Below are 23,127 nucleotides of genomic sequence, written 5' to 3'. Positions count from 1 at the left end.
CCAGGCTTTCTTGAGGATATTCTGAATCTGAAGTTTCACTTTAAAACAAAAGGGGTTCTTCCCGCTTTCATCATCTAAGAAAACACATTGAACAACTCTCCAGTGGTGGGAAGACAGACTTGTATCATTGTTACAAGAAAGAAAATTATTTTGTACTCTGAAATCGGGGAAAACAGAATATAAACACCTTATGTTGACCATTATCAAACCCCTAAGATAATGGGAGCTCAGACAAATTTGTAAGTATCTTGTTTTCTCAATATTTTTTCTATTTATGATTTTTTTTCAGTCTTCAGACATATGGCAGCCAAAATTTATCTTACTGGGTATATTATCTGCTGTTGAATGAAATACATGATACCAATAAGCAATTTCCTGCTGTGACAACAATAGAAAGATTAGAAAATGCTTATCCCTCAAAAGCATATCTATAATTATTGTCCAAGTTTACTTTGACTGAAGGCATTACATGAAAGAAAAAATCTATCTCCCCACGGAAACAAATTTTAAGTATATAGTATATAAAGTATATATAAAAGTGATCTATCTCAGAATTTGAGATGCAAAATTCAAATTTGTACTGCTTTCAATGTCAATCATAAACAGTGAAATCCTAGTTGCAGTAGAGATTATAGATACCATAGAGAATATTACATTAACATAATGAAACAAATTATTCCAATGTTTTCATCTTTGTTCAATGCTTCGCAGTGTAAAACAATTTTTTGTAAAACATTTTTAAAAGTACTATTGGCATTAAAAAAAATTGGCCGGAGTTGGCCATGAAATATAACTTAGAGTGGTTAAAGCAAAATATAGTTTCTTCTATAACAAATAAAAGTACAACTCCATTTGTGATAGATATTAACATTTATATTTTAAATGATTACAGTTCATATTTGATAAATCTTGATATTTTGGAAAAAAAGAGGGTGAATATTCTTCGTCAATTCTCTTTTTTTATGACATGTATATTAATTTCCACATTTGATGAAGGAGTAGAGAAAATTTTAAAAAGGTGGATAGACAAAAGAAATACCCACTGACTTGATTATCCCTTGTGACTTGATGTGTTTGGGAAAGAATATTATTTCAAATTTCAGTTTTGATTGGGATTATCCCAGAAGACACTCTAGCCCAGTGCTTCTTAAACATTAATGTTCTTAAAAATCAGTGGAGATTTTGGGTAACTTCGGATTCTAATTTGGTAGGTTTTAGGTGGCACCTGGAATTCTGCGTCCCAGACTAGTTCCCAGCTGAAGCCAATGCACCATGGCAGAGGACCGTACTTTGAGTAGCAAGGTTCTAGTCCTTCAACGAGGAAATGCATTGAATTTTAATGTGAACCTAAATAAAATGTGATTATTATCAAGAAAAATCTACTTCCAAAATGTCGTATAACCTAAATCAGACCTACAAAAATGCCTCTCAATCATTTACGCTATCATCCACTGTTACATATGATTTGCACTGAAGTTCACGCATGACTTTAAAATCCGAGAACAATCAAGGGGTGATTGCATTAGAGTTTGGGAGCCTTTCTGTATCACATTTCAAAATTTCATTCTAGCTCTGAACTCATTTTACAGGTGAGATATTATTAAATATTGCTCTTTTGATATATCTATAAATAAATCTGTGTAATGAGTTTAATGAATGTCCCAGACAGTTTCTCTGAAAAATCTTACTAATGTAATTTTCCAGCGGCCTTTTTAAACTGTAAATTGTTAATTTTGATAGTTGTTAAATTTCATTAATACTTGAATGTATTGTTTTATATTCTTTCTTTGTATGTTATGTTCTAATCTCTTATTTTCCATAAAATGCACAGTCCCTGAAAATAGGGCCATATCATCTCTGGCTTATAACCAACTTAACTACATGGTACCATTCAACCCCTCTTGTTTACTGGAGGCTCTGTAATTTGTACTGTTTTTTTTTTTTCTTTACCTCCCAAAAAGCAGGAAACCATTTAAGGCTTTTAAGGAGATGTGCGTGCATGTGTGTGTAGGGAGAGATGATGTGATGAGGTATATGTTTTAAAAATATTCCTTCGGTTGCAGTATGAGAAAATAGATTATGGGGTGGAGCAAAGGAGTCGGGAACAGTTGTTAGAAGAAGACTCTATTTGTCCATGAGAGAGGCGGTGATGGCTTGTTCCAGCAGGTGGGCAATGAAAAAGGAAGTAGAAGGACAGGAACCTAGGAAGCCAATTCAATAGTCTGTAGGTATATGCTGTTAAAGCCCCAAATTAAGTTTTCCTGTTAGGCTAGCTAGTTATTTCAATGCTATCTATTGAATAATCCATCTGTCTCCCACAGTTTGAAATGCTATTTTTATCGTATACCTTATGATAAAATTATCCCGTATACACTTGGCTCTATTTCTTGCATCTGTTCCTTTCTATTGATTTGCCCATTCTGGGCTAGTACCACACTGTTTTATTACCATAGTACGTTATTGTTGCATTTCACCATTCTCCCATGCTTCCTCTTCCAGATGAATTTCAGAGTCATTCGATAAAGTTCCAAACAATCCTGGTGGGATTCTGATTGGGATTGCATTGAATGTACAGATTAATTTAGTGGAGGTGATAGCTTTCAAAATTAATAGAGATGGTAGCAAGCGTCTGTCTTTCTAATTCCTGATTTTAGTAGAATACTTTTAGAATTTGCTATATAGCTCTTAAAGCTATGAGATGTCTATCATAACTTGTATTGCTATAATTAATACTTTTAACATAATATAATTTAATGTGTAAGAATGTATCCTTCTTATTTATTCGTGATTTCTAAAAAGGAATATAGGTTGAGTTTTAGTAAATACTTTTTAGTGTCTACTGATAAGATCATATGACTCCTCTCAGAACTTCTTAATGCAATTAATTATTTTAATAGATTCCTAATGTTGAACTATCTCTTCAATCCTAAGAATAATCCACTTGATCATGATGCAAAAATTTTAAATATACTGTTATATTTTATTAATGACTTTGGAGGGTGTTCAGGTTTCTTGGCTGCCAGAGCAAATAGCATGCAAGAGTTTGTTGAAATGATGGGAATTTATTGGCTCACGGTTTTAAGCTAATATCTAAAGTCAAGGCATCATTAAGGCAATGCTTTCTCTAGAAGACTGTGGTATTTTGGGGCTGGCTGTTGATGATCCCTGGTCGCTGGATTTTCTGTCACATGGCAGTGCACATGGTGGCCTCCCCTGGCTTCTTGTTCCCATTGACTTCCAGCTTCTGGCTGCTCCTTGTCGGGTTTTCTGACTGACTTTCACTCTACTTATATAAGACATGACTCCAGTAACCCAAATTAAAGCCCTATGTGATTCATTTGCACCACACCTTAAATGACATCTAATCCTGAACAGATCTTGCTTAAAATGGGTACACCTTCACAGGCATGGATTAAGAACAAGATTTTCTAGGATAAGTACATAACTCCAAACCACCAGACTCTACCCTCTAGACCCCCAAAAGACATGTTCTTTGCACATGCAAACTACCTTCATTCTGTCACAACATCCCAAAGCCTTAAGTCATTTCAGTAATAATACTCAGCACATGATCTCAGTTATGAGTATGGCATAACTGGGGGCACAATTCCCCTCTGTCTGTGGACATTTAAAACCTAAAAAATAAGTTATCTGCTTCCAATATACAATGGAGACACAAGTATAGGATAAGCATTCCCATTCTAGAAAGGAGAAATTTGAAGGAACCAGTGGTCACAGGTCTCAAACACTTCTGAAACCTAGCAGGGCAAATTCCATTAGATTTTAAGGTTTGAGAGTTGTCTCTGGATAGAAGCTTTGTCTTCCAGGCCTGGTGGAGCATAGTTGCACCTGTTCCAAGCGCTTGTGCAGTGACCACGTTCTGCCTGGTGGAGCATAGTTGCACCCATTCCAATCACTTGTGCAGTGACCATGTTCTTCCTGAATTCTGGGGTGACGCCTCCACTCTCTCCAAGCATCAGGATGGTGTCCAGTCTCTCCACGAATGTCAGGATACAGGCCCCGCCCCTTCAAAGCATTGGGGTGCAGCACTTTCCCTGCATAATGGGGCACAAGGCCTGCCCCCTCCAAGTGCTGGGGCAGATGCCCTGCCCCTCCAAATGCAGGGGTGAATCTGCTCTTTCCACACACTAGATGGGCCTGCTCTCTTGTCCTGAGATTTCTGCAGTCTAGGCCTTGGATTCCATGATTCTGCCCTTGAGGTCGTTCTTTCTTCAATTTATCCTTTCTCTGTCCCTTTCATTCCAGGTTGGCAATGGTTCTGCTCATCCAAATTTCACAAAAACCTTACAAGTTTCGCACGCAGTTCACGGGGTTCCAAACCATCAGACAATAAAACCTTCCACAAATCATACTTGCATAGCTGCATTTCCAATCCTGACTTCCACTGAAATGGCTGACTGTATCCATGTTCAATTAAACCTTCAAATGGAGACCAATTGTCCAGGGTCTCACTTTCTGGAACCTCAGAGCACACTATCTAGACAGGCTCAAAATTTTCTAAGCCATCAATTTTTGCTTTACATGTGCTTAAAAGTTAAGTTCTCAGATTATTTCTTTCCTCTCTCTTTAAACTATAACCTTCAAGGAGAAACCAAACCATATCCTCCACACTGAGCTTGGAAATTTCCTCAGCTAAATATCCAAGCTCAATGCTTTCAAATTTTGCCTTCCATTTTATATCAGAACTCAATTGTACCAAGTTCTCTGCCACTTTAAAGAAAAGGTTGCATTTCCTCCAGCTTCCAATAACACATTCATCATTTCTTTCTAAGGCCTCATCGGCAGTATTCAGTGTTCATACTTCTACCAACAGTCTCTTCAAAGCAATCTAGCTTTTTCTCTTTCAAAAAACCTCACAATTCTTCCAACCTCTTCTCCAATTACAGAACTTTTTTGCACATAATTTTGTATTTGCAATGGTAGCACCCCACTCTTGGCACCAAAATCCATTTCAGTTTTTCTGGCTGCCAAAACAATACTGGTTGGATTAAACAACAGGAATTTATCGGTTGAAAGTGTTCAGTCTGGGAGAACTCCAAAATCAAGACATCATCAGGGTGATGCATTCTCCCAAAAGACTGTGGCATTCTGGGGTAACTTTCATTCTGCTGATAAAGGACTCCAGTAATCCAAATTAAAGCCCAACCTGATTCATTTGGGCCACACCTTAACTGAAGTATCACCTTAAACAGATCCTGTTTACAATGGGTTTACACCCACAGAAATGAATTAAATTTAAGAAAATGCTTTTTTGGAGTTCATAGCTCCAAGCCACCACAGAGGGTATGTCATATTTTTTACCCTAATATTCATAATATTGGTTGGTGTTGTTTGCTTCTATGCTATGTTTGCCAGATTCCAGCATATGTGTAATTCTCATTGCATAAAATAATTTGAAAAGCTTCCTTCTTTTACTGAGATCAAGTACAGTTTAAATAATAGAATGCTTCTTTTTCTCTTGAGGTTTTGAAAGAATTCATGGTTATAATGAACTGGATCTGAAACATTTTTCAAGAATCTCTGTTGACAACTGTCTCAGTTATTGGAATCTGATATGTTTCTCTTTTTGATCCCAATTAATTTATATTTCATCAATGATGCCATTTCATCCTGGTTTTCAGATATTACTAAAAGGATGGATTCCTAATTCTTTTTTAATTGTCCCATATCTTCCATTACTCATTTTTCTTTGTATCAACTTGAGGTACGTTTGATTTTTGTTTTCTCTTCTTTTGGAATCTCAAATTTAAATTGTTGATTTCATGGCTGTTTTTGCTGCTGCTGCTGTTTTCAAGGAATATGTGGGGAATGTATGATTGATTCTACTGTTTAGTTTCCCTAGTGTCAAAATTCAGTAATATCTTTATTCAAACCTTCCTTTGTGGTGATCTCTTGCATATGCTTTGGTGATCTCTTCCCAATTACTTGGATGTTTAATTAGCTTATTTTATTTCTTTCATATTTTGTAGTGAAGCTATTTTAGATAATCCATGCCACATCTTTGGTTTCATCTCCTAGTAGCTTTCATCTGCATTTGACTCATATAGAATTCCTCTGACTTTAATTAGATTTGTGTGTGACTCACACACAGTATGCATTGTAGTTGGGTTTTGCTTTTTGTAATAGAGCTGACAACATTTTTTTCTATTTAATTCAAGATTTATATTATTTTCTAATCAATATTTTATACAATTAGGTTTGGTTTTATTTCCCTTATCTATTTAATTCATTTTGCTTGTTTGTTTTTGTGCGTTCTTACTGCTTCTTTTATCGTTAATCATTTTCTTTTTGGTCTGTGTGCCTTTCCTCAAATAATTTGGAAGGAATAAGTCTTTTTTGGAGTGATTACCAATGAATATCTAAAATATTTCTTAACGCTATTCAGAATTAGTACAATATGAAGGCTATAATACACATTGCTAGTATTCACCGATAAACAGTTCTTTTCTTCCTTGCATAAGAAAAGCTGTAATCCCCTGAGATCTTATAGAAAGGTGAGGCCCTAGGACTAGTCATGGACAATTCATATGAGCAGATGTGACTTTTGTCATTCCAGCCTAAGGCACTGGAATGAAAAGTCTCTGTGCTGTGCTTCATTCTTTCTCCCCTTCATGTTGCACCTGTGAGATTCCAGATGGTGAAGTCTCAGTCAACCTTAAGTGGCCTGAGGAGCAGAGCTCCTGCCACCACCCAACAGTGGATATGAGTGAGTGAGAAATAAACTTTTATGTTAAGGCATGGATGTTTCAGAGTTAAATTGTTATCACAGCAAAACTAGTTATTCTGGCTGATCAAAGTGGAGAAGGGACTCTAAGTACATGCAGCATAACCTAAAATTAACAGGAAAATTGTTTGTACTGGCAGAATATAAGCATTTGGCTTACAGCAAAGACAGTCAGTCTAGTGGCAAAAGCAGAGTTCTTGAAATCAAACAAGCTTGGGGCTGATTTATGAGCTGGGTGACTTTGGGCTAATTAACTTCCAGATACTTAGCTTTCTTAGTTGTAAAATGGGATTAATAACTACCTCGCAGAATTTCTCTGAGGATTAAGCAAATAATGTTTGCTAAACACCTGGGGCTAATCAGTACAATAAAAGTAGATATATTAATTTCTATTAAGTTTCTGTTGTTTATGCAAAGCATATTATAAGACAGAGCATTACAAAAACTTTCTGCTGACAAAATCTTACTGATTTCCTTGGAATTTTAACAAAGTCAGTCAAGTCAGTTGGTTCTGATATTATTATTTAATGCTTCCATATATACAAAAGAAACAAACAGCCCTGAGGCTTCTTGAAGAAATAATATTCTCACATACACAATTTATTAAATTCTATGCTAACATAATTGCACCTGAAAATTTGTGCTCTTTATATTACGATGTTTATGTTATGATCCATTCTGTCCAAATGAGTAAATACATGAAAATACAAAAGGCTGAGTGTAATATAAAATATAAAACCAGAAATTTATATTCTCCATCCAAATATCAAACAACCTTATGAATATGTTGAAACAAAAAATGCTTTGCAGATTCCTGGCTTAAGTGTTCAAATATTCCAATTTTCTTATTTTTTATCATTGAACATTTTCCTTTCATTGGTCATATTTTAGAGATGATTATATTGGTTTTTATTTGTTTAGAAATATGAATGTATGTGTGCATATAAATACATGTATGTGTATGATAAGTGTATATGTGTGTGTATATATATATGTTCTATATATACATTTATGTTCATGTGTGTTTGTGTTCATCAAGATTTTTTTTCTCCTACACCATTGACAGGATAATCTCTGAAATATGGTTATCTAAAATCTGCCTTATTTCTTCCCTCAAACAGGGCTTCTTAATTTTGACAAATAACAAGAGTTGAACAAATGTTGAAAGATGCATATTAACTCACATATTCACCAGCAACAGTGTTTAGGAAACTTAACTATTTCTTATCTACTTAACATATTAAAATTAACTCAATGCTTTCAAAGTTCCTCCAGAAGGTTAAAAATTAAAACCATGGAATAGAGACTTCGAAAATATTTTTGCTAAATATTTTCATAGAAGATATTTGATTAATTAACATTTTTAAATTACTCTTATCTATATCATCTTTTACTTATAGTATCAAGAGAGCTAATGTTGCCTTAGCAACCTCAATGGATAACTTGCTTTAGGGATGCAAATGTGAATTTAGAAATGTGACTCAAAGTTTATTGACCTAATTTTTAAAATCAAAACACACCGTAAAAGGCTTCTGCTTTTAATAATTAAAGGAAAGAGAAGGGATAAATATATAGGAAATAAATATAACCTATTTACTCTGGAAAAATAGATGTTAATATCACAACTTGAATTTTTTTCCCCATTTCTGAAATACTTCCCAGAAATAGGCTAGGGGGGAAAAAAAACACACTTATGACAAAAAAAAAAACACTGCAATTATGACTATGGCAACAAGATAGAAATATTTATCCAGGGAAATCTTCCCTCCCCCTCTCCCACCCCCTGGATAATACAAGTTTCACAGAATATACTGCATATGGGAAATCCATGGTTTATGTAGGTAATCTTATCTTTACTAACCAAAAGAAACTTGCAGGCTGCAGTCTTGAAACCTAGATCTGCTGTAAATGAAAGTGATTAGGATTTGAAGTTGCAACTTCTTTGTACCCACTTCCCACCAGACTGTTTCTCTTTTATGGTGCGCTAAGCCATTTGCGAGGTTCTCTGCCATCCAGAGAGTCCAGCTAATTTCCTGGAAATGTCTGTCAGCAATAAGTGCCTTGCTGTCATGAGCTTCCATTATGCTTCTGCTGCCTCAGCCTCCATCTTGCCATGTCCTTTGCTGTAGCCATTACCCAACTTCTATGCCCAGGCCTCAGTATTTACCGATCACCTCCAGCCAACCGTTATCACCCAGGTGCCCCCACGGCTCTCCCAGAGCCCACAGCTGACCCCAAATGATAAGCTAATCCTCCCCACTGCCCTTAGACTCTTTGTCCACATGCCCCTCACCACCCACATGCCACAGCCAAGAATCCACAGGGGTCTCAACTGATAAGCTACTCATCCTCACTCTCCCTTTAAACTAACTAACCCTTGGCTACCTAGGGAAACCTACTAACTACTTCCCTTTAGCCGCAATAAAGGCACAAGCCCAGGGGTCCCTTTCTGCCTCCTTATTTGTTCCCTACCTCCTGGTTGGGCTCCAGAGCCACTGGCTTCCCAGTGTCCCCTTGTAGCACCCCTCTCCCCATGCAGGACCTGTAAGTAAAAAACTATCTTCTTTCATGCATTATTACTTCTGGCTCCCCATTATGTTGCACCTGACCTCGCCCCAAATCCAAATTAAAAATCATACTTAACTGCTCTGGAACACTTACCTAAGTAAAATTGATCCCAAAGTTGAGCTTCTGCTTTATATTTGGTGATGTTAGCATTGGAAACCAATGTTCCTAAGGGGTGGATATAGAGAGTGGACAAACAACTTGAATAGGGACCTTTCTTGGAGATGGAAGGTGGATTTATTTATGTATTTATGTATGCATGTACGTATTTATTTATTTATTTATTTATTTATTTATTTATTTATTGTGGTACACAGAGGACAAATTCCTGTGGCTGGTTTTAGCAGCAGTAGTCACATGTGGGGCAGTTTCCAGAGACTGCACCCATAAGGAAATTAATTTGAGCTCTAGAGTAAAATGGATAAGGGGCTTGACTCTCATCTCCAACACTTGTTTGTTCTGGGGCTATGGGTAAGTGATTAGACCTGTTTGGGTCTCAGTAATCTTGTCTATAAAATGGAGATAATAATTTTTTAGCAAGGTTGTTGTGAACATCAGAGCTGAGACACTTAGAGATCTGAGCCCTTACTAGATGCTCAATAATGGGAGCTATAATATCATTTTTTTACTTTTGTAGTTTGAAAGCTTCCCATGGACTGTCCTAATTTAGGGCACCATGTAAAAGCTTTTGATATAGTTAAGTAACGTTTGAGTTTCTCTTCCCTTTCTCCCTCATTCCTTCCTCTTTCTCTCTTTATCACTGTCTACCTCAATTGAATTAATTCTTAATTTGGGGGTCTGTTTTGTGCATACTATTAGTACATGCCATTGAATGTTGAGATTTCTGATCCACCTTAACCAGGTCATTTTTCTGTTTATTTTTCCAGCTTTATATCCTTTGACATAAACAAGAAGAAAAACTATACCTGTGAGGGTTTTCGGAAAACCTACCATTTGTTTTACTCAAAGATTTATCCCTGGAACAAATTGAACTTCCAAGCAATAAAACTGCCATGCACAAGGTTTGTTTAAAAGAAATTCCACTTGGAGGTGTATTGAGAAATAGAATATATTAGGAGAAAGTGACATACTTCTGATCACAAGAACTATTTCTTTCAGAAGAGAGAAATACAATAAAATCCTTAAGCAAATTTCAATATTATTGTGTTTAGGCTAATGCTAGACTCTGCCTCTATTGTGCCCTTCTATGAGCCTAATCAGGCACTTAGCCACAGAATCAGATTTCGTAAACTAGAGCAATGGAAAAGGATAAGAGGCTCATGGGATTTTCTCAGCAATACCAGTGTCTCCAAGAGGATAACTGAGCAAGTCACTTAGCCTCCATGAATTTCCATTTTCTCATTATTTAGTAGTTGGATTTAAGAATTTTCATCTCTTAGGAACCGGTGGTTTGTGTGCTCTTTTCGTTTCAGAAGACTAAATCAGGAAGTGAAGGGGCCCTGAAATATGGTGACTGAGAGGTGTTTAGCATGAGCACTAGATTCTTCATCATGATTACTGTGATGGTTAATTTCATGTGGCACCTTGGCCAGGGTCTGGTGTCCAGTTGTTTGGTCTGATTGTAACTGTAATCATATTTCAGGTATTAAAATCATTAGTTGATTTCATCTATGTCTGATTAAATCTATAATCAAAAAAGGAGATATTTTCAGCAATGAGAGGAGTCTCCTTATCCAATCAGTTGGAGGCCTTGCAGGGAGAATTAAAGATTTTTAGCAGCCAGAAAGAAGAGTGTCTATCTCTGCTTTAGCTGGTCAGCTTCTCCTAGGGAATTCATCATCAAAGTCTTCAGTTTGCAGCTTCTCCTGGGAAATTCAGTATCACCTTCACTGAGTTTCCAACTTCTGTCCTATTCTGTGGGATTCAGATTTTCCAGTCCTAAGCCAATTCCTGTAATAAATACTTACTGTCTATATCTATATCTATCATCTCTATATATCTATATCATCTCTGTCTGTCTGTAGCCATACATCCATGTATCTATCTATACATCCTGTTGGTTCAGTTTCTCTGAACAACCCTGACTAATACTGTTCCCAAAGCCTTGCCTCCCACCTGCTTAATGTCAGGCTGAGCCCAACCCCATACTCTCCTCTGGCCTTAACATTTTCCCATTAGGGTTTTTGCAAACTCTACCCTTGGCCAGAAGCACTTTACCTCACTATTAATCACATGAATAATTATGCAGCATTTATGACGCTTCAGGCATGGTGTAAAGATGTCAGGGTTCTATCAGTCAATAAGATAAAGTCTTTGTCTTCATATGATTTACAGTATAATAGGGGTGGGGCGTAGACAAAATAGAAAGTACAGATGATCGCAAGTTGTGTGAAAGAAATAGGCATTCCTCAGGTCTCCACTGAAACATCATTATCCTGTATACTACTCTTATAATAAATTAGTATGTCCTCTTAAATGTCTTTAACTGCACTATTTTTGTTCCTTTTATTTTTGCTCATTTTTGTATCCCTGGCCCCCATCATGGCTCCTGGCATATAGTAGACATCTAATAATAAATTTGTCAACTTGATTAATCAATTATGGTTTGAGGTTCTGGGGCAAATCAAGATTTTCTGTATTTGGGCCATCATATTGATAGAGGTTCAGAAAACATGTTTCTACAATGGCAAGGGCCTAATTTGGGCTTTCTTTTATAAATATTATTCCAAGGAAGTAGTATATAAGTGGTCTTGAAGAATGAACAGAATTCAAAGCTGAACAAGAGGTATTAGGGAGAAGAACCCAGTTAGGAGAAAGGCATTTTTAAAGGCTAAGAAAATGAATGAATCTGGACATGTTAATGAATGGGTGTAAGGTTATAGTTTTTGAGTAAGCCACTCAAGTTTGTTGTTAGCAAGGGAAAAATGGAAGCAATTGAGAATTAATATTTTAATCTTCATTGAGCACTTCACTAAATGTATTGAACATAATAACCCATTTAGCCTGCAAATTAACATCAGTGTCATCATCTCCATTTTAAAGATGAAATTGAGCGTCTGAGAGATAACCTATCCAATGCCAATAGTTATCAAGAAGCATAATTGGTTGGAATCCAGGCATATCAGCTTTGTCTATACTCTTTGCCTGCACAATACTGTCACCTTTTTAGGTTTTGCTTGACTCTTTCAAATTACAATCTGGTTCTAACTAAACAAATCTTTTTTAGGTGAAATGAGCTTTTTTTTCAGTCCGAAGTATGTTTATCCCTACCTGAGGTTCTGAGGTGTCACTTAAGGGTATCCACTCTGTCTTGGGGAGCAAGAATAAACAACATGTCACTCGCAAGGGAACTTCAATAAGATCAACAGCTGACTTCTCATCAGAAACAATGGAGGCCCCCAAAACGATAAGACTCCATCCTCAAAGTGCTCAAGGAAAAAGCTGTTAACCAAGACTCCTATATCCAGCAAACTATCTTTCAAAAATTAAGGTGAAATAAAGACAATCTCAGATAAATAGAAGTAGATTAAGTTTTTAGATTAAGTAATCATAAGGAGAAGTAGATGGGTCTATCACCACTTCAGGCAAAAATAAAATTATCTTTTTTTGGAGGGGGAGAATTCAATTCCAGAGAAATTTCCCCCTCTTATTAAAATCCAGTTTTTGATTTTGTAATGTTTATTTTTAAAGTATATGCTTTTCTTTTATTCAAACATATAATATCGGGGCATAGGAAATACTGCTGCATGGATTATTTAATTATTTTTAACACTTCTCCATAGAATCATTTTATTATTACATTTATTTTGAAAAGTCCTGTCATTTTAATCTACCACCCCATCAATAGTTTCTAAACGTTTTTTAGCACTGGAGCAATTTCTATGTTGGACCTTGTTTATACAGAACAGATTAAAATGAAGATAACCTGAGGCACCCTGGGGGACGTATTTTGATAATGTCTACTCTATGTCATGGAGGCCATTGCAGCAGTTGCCTCTACATGAGTAATCAGTAACTGACTATAAGAAATATATTCCCATGTCATTGACTTCAAATTCTCAAAATTGCAGCAAAATTCAAGTGACTTAACGTAGGTTGTCTACACTTCTTTCAAGAGTCTTTTAAAAGGTTGTCGAGCTCCCTTTGTTACATTAAAACCCATTTATTAATGGGTTTAATTATGTTACATTTTAAAAAAAAATTCACTGACAGCTTTTGAAGGGCAAAACTTACATATATAATGAGACTGAAAGATTAAAGCATGACTAGCGAAACAGATAATTTGGTGGGAAAGGAAGGGTTTCAGGGACACCAGTGTGGCAGCTTCTATGGTGATGTGTTTAACTCATACTCTCAGTTCAGCACCTCCCTCTGTTAGGCCCTTCTTCTTTATCCTTTAGCTTGCATCCCAAGTGCAGGTGAAATAAAACATGGGTAGATTTAAGAGAAATCTGTTGTAGTCAGGGAAGACTACATTAGCACTCCAAAGAGATATAAAGTAGGATCAAGGAAGATAGGAAAAGGAACATGATAGTGGTAATAAATAAAGTTACTCAAAGGAGTTTCTATCCCTTTCTATTCAGAGAAAATTAAGAGCCGTATGTGTAGTTATAGTGGTATTCAAATTGATTTTGGTGGCAGAATGCTTTTGTCAAATAAAATAATAAGAAAAAGCCAAAGTAGGAAATAAAAAAAAGGATTCCATGGTACATGCCAAGAACCCACATCTTATCTGCTCAGACCCCTCTTGTATTCTTCCTCCAAAACACAGCAGCCCTGTGTCACTTTCTGGTTTCCCTAGAGCACCAAAGAAACCACTGCGAAACACCTGGGGAACCACTGGCTAAGTAGAAAGTGCACCTGCTTTGGAGTCAGAAAGTTTTGGGCTTCTGATTCAGCTCTGACTCCTACTCACTGTAGGACCTTGAACAGCTTATTTAACTCCATTGATGATGTTATCTTATTATGAAGATTATAAAAAATAATGATAATGGCCATAAAACATTAACACATTATGTGGGTAATAGGATAGATGGTCAATAAGCATCTTTCTTAGAAGAAAATTTAATTAGTAGTTAACTTTGGGCTTTTCATAATAAGTTAAATCGATGAAGTTTTGGAGATATCCTAAATAGTAAGCTCATATCTAAACGATCCATTCACCTTGTGTGTTTTCATTTGGGAAAGAGCGTGAATTCTTCATATCTCTGTTTTCAGAGTGGAGATGGATAACAACCCAAGAAAAAAAGTACATGTCTAGGAACACTCATTATGATTCAGAAACATAAATTAGAAAATGCAGCTGTTGGCCCTGCTTTGAGAGCAGATAACAGCATCTATTTTATAAATGAAAGCAGAGATAAAGTCAATGTAATATACATCTCTACAATAACAAACCAGAGAACGTTAGAGACAAATAAATATTTGTTGCCAGGGGGATATTTTCCTCTGGGAAAAGGCATGCATTAGCTCTCACAATAGAGTCATCTAATAAATGATTCATCCAGACACTAATATTTAATCGGTTCATACCATTAATTTCTCTAAGGACTTTTTTAAGCACTGTAGCATATTTAAACATGTTCAGGGTTATTCCATGTTCAAGGTTGATTTAAATTCCTTAGTCATACTTGTTTTAAAATGAGTAAACTATACAAAAGAGAAGCATATCATCACTTCATACTAAATGCTAATGTTGCAATTATTTTCTTTAGATAACGAGATTTGTGTATGCACTGTTTTAGCTTATAATTTTTCTGCTGATTTAAAAGGTTAATAGAGGCTACTTGTGGAGTCATGCAAAATTTGCTTTGCTGTGATTTAAAAAATAGATTTCATCTTTTTCTGTTAACTTTGCTTTTAATTTTTTATAGCATTGAAATGCTTTACCTACTTAATTTCATAATATGAGCCATCAATAATGAAATGTATTTGCTACATTCAGAGAGACAAAATAAGTTGTCAAATTAGGAAATAGTAATGGATTTTCTTTTAATTTAGTATTGTTTCCCATTTACAATTATTAGGTAAATAAAATTGATATCCTGAATTATAATAGTTTTCCACAGAGGGCTCTTAAAGTGCAAAAATATTGCCCTAGATTACTCTCTGCCTATGCCTGTTGGTTAAAACTAGAGAAATAGGTTTTGGTTTATTTCCCTGAGAATCATCTAAACGAAAAGAACAAAAAGCAAAAAAAAAAATAATAATAACAGCAACACAAAAAGCAACTCTACTTTGAAAAAAGCAACTCTACCACAGAATGTGTTAAGTGTTTGGTGTGTATGTATCATTATCAAATGCACTATATAGAGTCAGTTACGATGAAGCATGGAACTCTGGAGCCAGATTGCTTGGATTTGAATCCCAGCTCTGCTATTTTCACTAATTCTGTGATGTTGGGCAAGATACTTGTTAATTTATCCTTCCTCATTTTCTCTTTCGTAAAATGAGGTTGTCATAAGGTTTAAATGAGTTAAAATACATAAGGACCTAGAAAAATGCCTGGCACATAGCACGTGCTTTGGAAGTTTTAGCTATTACTACTATTGCAGAAGATAAAACTGAGGGAGATTAAAAGACATGCCCCAAATCACGTTTGTGTTGGGAAAAGCCAAGATTTGACGCAAGCTGTGTGACTATAGTATGTACTAACCGATATGGCTCTAAATAACGTATGACGAAATTGGCAATGCCACCCCCTGATGGTTGCCCCCATTGCCAGCATTAGGAGCCCCTCCCCCAGCCCCGCCACTATGATAGATACCCACATCGCCAGACCTCTCCGTGGTCCTGAACTATTCTGTTCTCTCACTACTATTGTCTGATATCCCTAGCTGTAATCACTGATTTATGTACCAAACTCTGCGAATAGTCTTCTTGAGTTCCAAGAAAATATCTTATTCATTTTTAAGATAACTAGCATGATCCTAAAAGATACTTTCCTTGGTTAATGAGGATTAGCAAGGATGATTAGAAAACAAGGATATGTTAATCTCTGCAACTGTCACATACAATAGTTTTGGTTAATTCCACTTTATAGATGAAGAAACGGAAATTCTAAGAGGCCACATCGTCCAAGATCACATAGCTTGGGAGTGACCAAGCTATTTGAAGCCAGATCTGACTCCAGTATCTATATTCTTTTTGCTGCAGTACCCCCCCCCCCACATGCCCGGGGTGGCTGTACTTTCAGTGGCTGAAGGGAGTCTATGAAAATACCACCAAGCTGAATGCTGGGGGAACATATCTGAGAGTTGTGGAGATATGTAGGTGATTGTTCTAGTTTGCTAGCTGCCAGAAGGCAATATACCAGAAATGGAATGGGTTTTAAAAAGGGAAATTTAATAAGTTGCTAGTTTACAGTTCTAAAGCCAAGAAAATGCCCAATTAAAACAAGTCTATAGAAACGTCCAATCAGAGGTATCCAGGGAAAGATACCTTGGTTCAAGAAAGCGGATGATGTTCAATGTTTCTCTCTCAAGTGGAAGGGCACATGGTGAAAGCAGCCAGAGTTCCTCTCTCATCTGGACTGGCACATGGCAAATACAGTGTCATCTGCTAGCTGCTTCTCCTGGCTTCCTGTTTCATGAAGCTCCCCGGGATGCATTTTCTTTCTTCATCTCCAAAGGTCGCTGGCTGGTAGACTCTGCTTCTCATGGCTATGTCATTCTGTTCTGCTCTCTCTGAATCTCCCATTCTCCAAAATGTTTCCTCTTTTACAGGACTTTAGAAACTAATCAAGACTCACTGAAATGGGTGGAGACATGCCTGTACCTAATCCAGCTTAACAACCACTCTTGATTAAATCACGTCTCCAGGGAGATTATCTAATTACAGATTCAAACATACAGTATTGAATAGGGATTATTCTGCCTTTACAAAATGAAATTTTGATTAAAACATGGCTTTTCTAGGGGACATACATCCTTTCAAACCAACACAATGATAGAGAGAGAGAGAGATAGATACAACCTACAATAACTGAATTATTCAAATAAGTGTTGTTCCCTTCAAATAGATTTGATCAATTTATCCCTTTTTTTCCAACAAGCTTATAAATTCTCAAATTGATTTCACAGCTCCTCTTTGAGGATACTTTTGGGAAACATTTCAAAACATTGTCATTAAATGCAAATACTTTATCACCATTTGTGCCAGGTAATGTTCTCAGGTCTTGGAGATACCACAGTGCAAAAACCAGGTGTAGTTACAGCCTTCAAGGACCTAACATACTTTGAGAGAGACAGTCATGAATCAAATGGTTGCCCAGGTAATATACAATCACAATTGTGAAAATCCCTAAGAATAATAAGAATATATTACAATGAGCATGTATAATAGGGAGAATTACCAGGCCAGGGACTTCAGGGACAGTGTCATTCAAGAAGAGATGTCCAAACTGAGAGTCAAATAGTGAATAGGTATTAACCTGATGCAAAGTAGGGGAAGACCATTGTTCCAGGAGAAGGAACAGATGTGCCAAATCCTGTAGCAGGGCACACTTTGCTGTCCTGTTGGGAAAAAATTAAAAGAAGGCCAATGGAATAAAGAGGGTAAGGTGGTGAATGGTTCATGAAGAGGTTGAAAGATAGAAGATAGACAATTCATTAATTTAATAAATATTTTTTGGGAGCCTACAATTTCCCAGCCAGTGCTATGGGTGTAAAGGAGTAAAAAAGTGAGTTAAAGCATTTTTTCTTTCAATGAGCACTTAATCTGGCAACACACGCACATACACACACAGCTAAATATAATTATAATATAATGTGATCAGTATTATAAGTGAGAACAAAATGTTGTGAGAGCACAATAGAAAGAATAAATAATTCTCATTGGAGAGATAGAAGGAAAGATTTGGCAACAAAATTTATTGAGTAATTGGCATTTGAGCTGAGCCTTGGAAGTAATGCGGGCACTAGCATGGAGAAAGTCACTGAGGTGTAAGCATGAGCCCATAGTCTATTAAAAAAATAGTTCCCTTGAAAAAACACTGATTACAGAGGTAGTTACTCGACTTTCTTTCTGCTCCCCAAGTCTAACAGATTAAAATGTTTACCAGAATCATTCAGGATTTCTCAGCTGCTACCACTAGGTGGCAAACGTTTCCAAACTATGGCAGCAGCTTGACCGGAATTTCAGAGGCAGTTGGACACCATTTTCTGCTCTCCAACAACCACAAACAGAATATTCTAAAACCCTCTATTGTTATTTTGAGGACTCTCACAGTATCATGAAACAGAAGTTGGCAACAGGAATGAAACTGTATTAAAACACACACACACACACACACACACACACACACACACACACAGAAACCCAGGTTTTCTTGGCAAAAGTTGAAACCCTTGCTCCCTTATGACAATAGAACCTTCCACTTCAAGCTCAGAATAAGGCCAGAGAAGTGGAGCAGCCTTATCACAGATTCCCATCTCCATGACAACCTTTTCAGTTCTTTGCACAATTAAAGCTGCAGTATCATTTTGTCAGAAAGAAAAAAACATTAGAGACCTGACTGGAGCCCAATTTTTTAAAAAAGGATTAGAGCAATTAAATTTATTCTGATTTAGTGAAGCTGAATTATGGGAATGATGAGGATGGATTTGAAAATGCTTCACAAAAGCAGTCATATCTCTTTCCTCCATTAGAAAATAAAAGTATGTATTTTGTGCAGTTAGAGAGAGTGACATTATCACTTATCCTTTTAGCTTTCTTTGACAACAGCTATTTTGTGGCCAGGCATTCTCCAAAACCCTTGCTTAATTACCCTTTAGGCTATATTTGTGGATGAAAAAAAAATCTGTTCACTCCGTTGGTAATTAGATTTCTACCAGATGGTGCGGGAAATGCCAGGACTTCCTCAGAATCCTGGGATAACCTTAACTCCATACCCTGCATCCTTTTCATCTCCTGAAGACATTTCTGGGATTTTCTGTTGTCGGGGAGAAAATGTAAAGAGCTCAGGTTCTCTTTGCCCTGAAGGGAATTGTACAGAACTTCTGAATGGTTCAAGGAAAATATTTAAAGGGTTAAAAAAAATTAAATGTATAAGGATCATTTTGAGAAAGAAAAGTTGGATATATGAAGAGTAAATGATTGATGGAAGATTTTATAACATGAGTAATCTTTTCAGGTGTGTATGAAGGTATATAAAATAGACTGAAAACCAGCTAATTAGCTCCTTAAAACATATTTCTGAAGATAGAACAATGGGACCTGAGTTTAAGCGATGACATGAAAAATTTAGTTGATTTTAAGATCCCTAAAGATGGTTATGAAGGTGGCAATATATTAGCAAGAAACATAATAGATTAATCTTCCCTGACAATCCTAAATATGTATTTTAAAAATTTTTTTCTGAAAATATAATAGTGTAGTCCTACCTGAAATCAGTTGGATGGGACAGATGATCCTTCATGGACCCTTTCAGTTCTAGCATCCTAAATTTTGACAGGTGTAAAATGCAGGCACTGTAGCACTGCGGCTTTACGCATTTTAACCATCTTTAGCATTCTGTGGACAGGGCTGGGAGAAACAGAGTGGTCAGTCTGTGATCCGGCTCATGTGTGGGTGATGTCATTGGCTTGAGAAAGGTATTCCTATTAGTCCCTTTGTTAAAATGGGAAAATTGAGACAAAGAGAAGTTAAATGTCCTCTTCAACACCAAGTCCACGGCAGGTGGCATATGCTTCTAAATGCCCAGCACCCCTTTGGCCAAGCACACCTCCTCTGCTCCCGTCAGGGAGCATGTCTGGGGCAGCTGCGTTCCATTGCCCAACAGTGGACATGGAACTGAGACCAGGTTGTAGGGAAAGTTCCATCCCCAGGCCCAATCAGTACAGTCAGGGACAGACATGAGACCGAAAGTTTGCCACTGGAAATTACTTTCTTCTAGAGGACGTTGAAGCTATTGGGAAGAAACCATTTATTTTTGCTGGCAGGGCAATTGTAAGCCTGGAGTTATTGTGACCATTTTTGCCACCTTTTAGGAAAAGCGTGTCAGAAAATGAAGCCGACACAGGTAAAAGTGAAGAAAACATCCCCCTGTCATGAATGAATAGTGCAGTTGAACATCTGGAGACATAAAAGCTCCATCAATTTTAACTGTGAGGTAAACAGAGAAAGAGAAAATATCTCTAATGATATTATATGAGCTCCCATAGCCAGATTTTGACAAACTCATCTGGAATTGTTTAATTTTTAAGCCTGAGTTGTTTTTTATTTAATTAATTTTGTTTTATAAATTATCATACTGCCCAATTCACTCTGTTTTGGTATGCAGTTCTATTAAATAAACCATATATAGATTGTATAACCACCGCCATTATCACGTTATCGTACAGTCCACAATTACCTCAAAAGAATCCCTCTTCCCATCCTTTACAGTCACATCTCTCTACACCCCTAGGCCTTGGCAACCACTGATCTGTTCTACATTTCTGTAGTTTCACATTTTTGAGAATGTCATATAAACGGAATCATATGGTATGTAACCTTTTGAGACTGGCTTCTTCCCTTCAGCACAAAGCATTTGAGATTCTCCAAGTTGGAGCATGTATCAATAGTTTGTTCTTTATTGTTTAATAGTATTCCATTGTATGGATGTATTTCAATTTTGTTTATCCATTTACTTACTGAAATACCTTTGGGACTTTTCCAGTTTGGGGCATACTATAAGAAAAGAGCTACTATAAACAGTTGTGTACAGGTTTTCATAGAAATATAAGCTTTAGTTTCCTTAAAAGAAATGCCCAGGCATGGGATTGCTAAGTCATATATGGTAAGTGTATGTTTAACTTTATGAGAAGCTGTAAAACTACTTGTTGAATGACTGTACCATCTTATATTACCACCAGAAATGTATGAAAGTTCCAGTCACTCTGTATCCTCACCAGCACTTGGAATTATCAGTATTTTAAAATTTGCATCCAATCTGATAGGTGTATGATTGTATGTCATTATGGTTTAAATTTCCCTATGGCTAAGGATGTTGAATATGTTTTCATGTAATTATTTACCATCCATATATCCTGTTTGGTGAGTGTCCAGGTCATTTCAAGATTGGATTCTTTGTTATCTTACTGTTGAGTTTGGAACATTTTTAGGTATGTTATGGGTATGCCTTTTGCAAATATTTTCTCCTGGTTTGTAACTTGTCTTTTCATTCTCTTGAGCATCACTTTCAAAAACACCACTAAATGTGCTGATTTGAATCTGTTATGTACCCCAGAAGAGCCTATGTTCCTTTCACCCATCCCTGTGGAGGGCAGACCTGTTGTGAGTGGGACCTTTTGCTTAAATTGTTTCCATGAAGATGGGACCCAGCCATTCAAGGTGGGCCTTAATCCCCTTGCCGGAGTCCTTTGTGAGAGGGAGTTCAGAGACAGCAAGCAGAAAGATAAAACCAAGTGAAGGATGCAGAGAGAAAGAAAGTGCCCCAGGGGATGTGAGAAGGAACAACAGGAGCTGAGAGAGTCATTTTGAAATCAGAATCCAGGAGAGAAGTTCCAGCAAACGTTATTATGTGCCTTCCCATGTAGCAGAGGAACCCTGGATGCCAGCAACCTTTCCTCAGAGAAGGTATCTCCCTCTTGATGCCTTAATTAGGACATTTTCATGGCCTTAGAACTGTACATTTTTAACCTAATAAATCTCCTTGGTAAAAGCCAATCCATCTAGTATATTGCATTCTGGCAGCTTTAGCAAACCTAAGAAAAAGCTTTAGTCTTGATGAAGTCTCATTTATTTATTTTTTTCTTTTATAGATTGTGATTATGGTATCATGTCTAAGAGCTTTTTGCCTAACCTTAGGTCAAAACAATTTTCTCATATGTTCTCTTTTAAGCCACTTAGGTAATTATATTACAAACTTAAGTTTGAGAAATATTACCACTCTTATCCAAGAACGATATACTCTATAGAAGTAGATGAAAAGTCTTGGCTTGAACTAAACTACATCTATTGTTGGATTCTGACAAAGAAATATCCTGACATAAGCAAAAACATATTTGTTTAACTTGCCAAATGGAACTTTGGAAATCTAACATATATAGAAGCAAGGAACTACCACAGAAATTCGTGCTAAAGGACAGGAAATTTAGACACACAAACCTGATAAAAGAGTTTTAAATTTGGGTGGAGGAGTGTTTCTGAGGACAACGTAATGTTGCTCTGCATTGTCTTTGACTGAGTCCTTGGCTGAATTCTAAGAGAAGGCAGCAAATCCAAAGATGAATGTCAACATTGCAGAATGCTGAAAATAGATGATATACGGGGAAAAAGTACAATCAATGCAAATTAGGGTCTATAGTCAACAGTAACATTGTAATATGCTTCCGCTGAATGTAACAAAGGCATAATGCCAAAACTAAATGTCAACGGGCAGGGAGCATGGGGGAGGGATATGGATTCTTTGTGGAAAAAAAGGAAATGTCTTCATATAGATTATGGTGGCAAAGGCATGGCTATATGCTTAGGTTGGATTGTATGATGTATGAATAAAACTGTTTAAAAATGAACAGTGAGATACAAGTTTTAGAGAAAATGCACAGAAAGAGATGTACCTATTCACTGTCGGTGGGGAAACTGAAAGAGCAGCCCTTGGAAGGTGGTGTGGTGGTTCCACAGGAGGCTGGGGGTAGGGTTGCCATATGATTCTGAAGCCCTGTAGTTCAGTATATACCTGAAGGAACTAAGTGTGAGGATGCCAATGGACATTTGCACACTCGTGTTTCTGGCGACAATGGATGAAAGTGGCCTAATGGTACAAGGACTGAGGAATGGAGGAGGGAGCTAGGATATATATGTACAATAGACTACTGAGTGGCCACAAGTTGGAATGAAGTTGTGAGGCATGC

At 36.7% G+C, this 23,127-nt stretch overlaps 1 protein-coding gene across 16 annotated transcripts in view; it reads right to left on the bottom strand.

The window, feature by feature from the left end:
- Positions 1-23,127, bottom strand: part of PLPPR5 (phospholipid phosphatase related 5) — a 413,822-nt gene that overhangs the window by 320,077 nt on the left and 70,618 nt on the right. For 10 of the 16 annotated variants that reach the window (XR_013159284.1, XR_013159281.1, XR_013159282.1 and 7 more), the window contains exon 3: positions 9,407-9,478. The exons of 3 other annotated variants lie outside the window; for them this stretch is intronic. The gene's annotated coding sequence lies outside the window, so the exon portion shown is untranslated. Of the gene's footprint in view, positions 1-9,406; positions 9,479-18,329; positions 18,443-22,381; positions 22,524-23,127 lie in introns of those variants that run through there. 3 more of the 16 variants (XM_077120162.1, XM_077120164.1, XM_077120160.1) reach the window with 2 other exon arrangements.

This window comes from Tamandua tetradactyla, chromosome 11, assembly GCF_023851605.1.
Source record: "Tamandua tetradactyla isolate mTamTet1 chromosome 11, mTamTet1.pri, whole genome shotgun sequence".
NCBI lineage: Eukaryota > Metazoa > Chordata > Mammalia > Pilosa > Myrmecophagidae > Tamandua > Tamandua tetradactyla.
The sequence above is the reverse complement of the archived record's forward strand: the minus strand, read 5'-3'. Positions and strand labels throughout refer to the sequence as shown.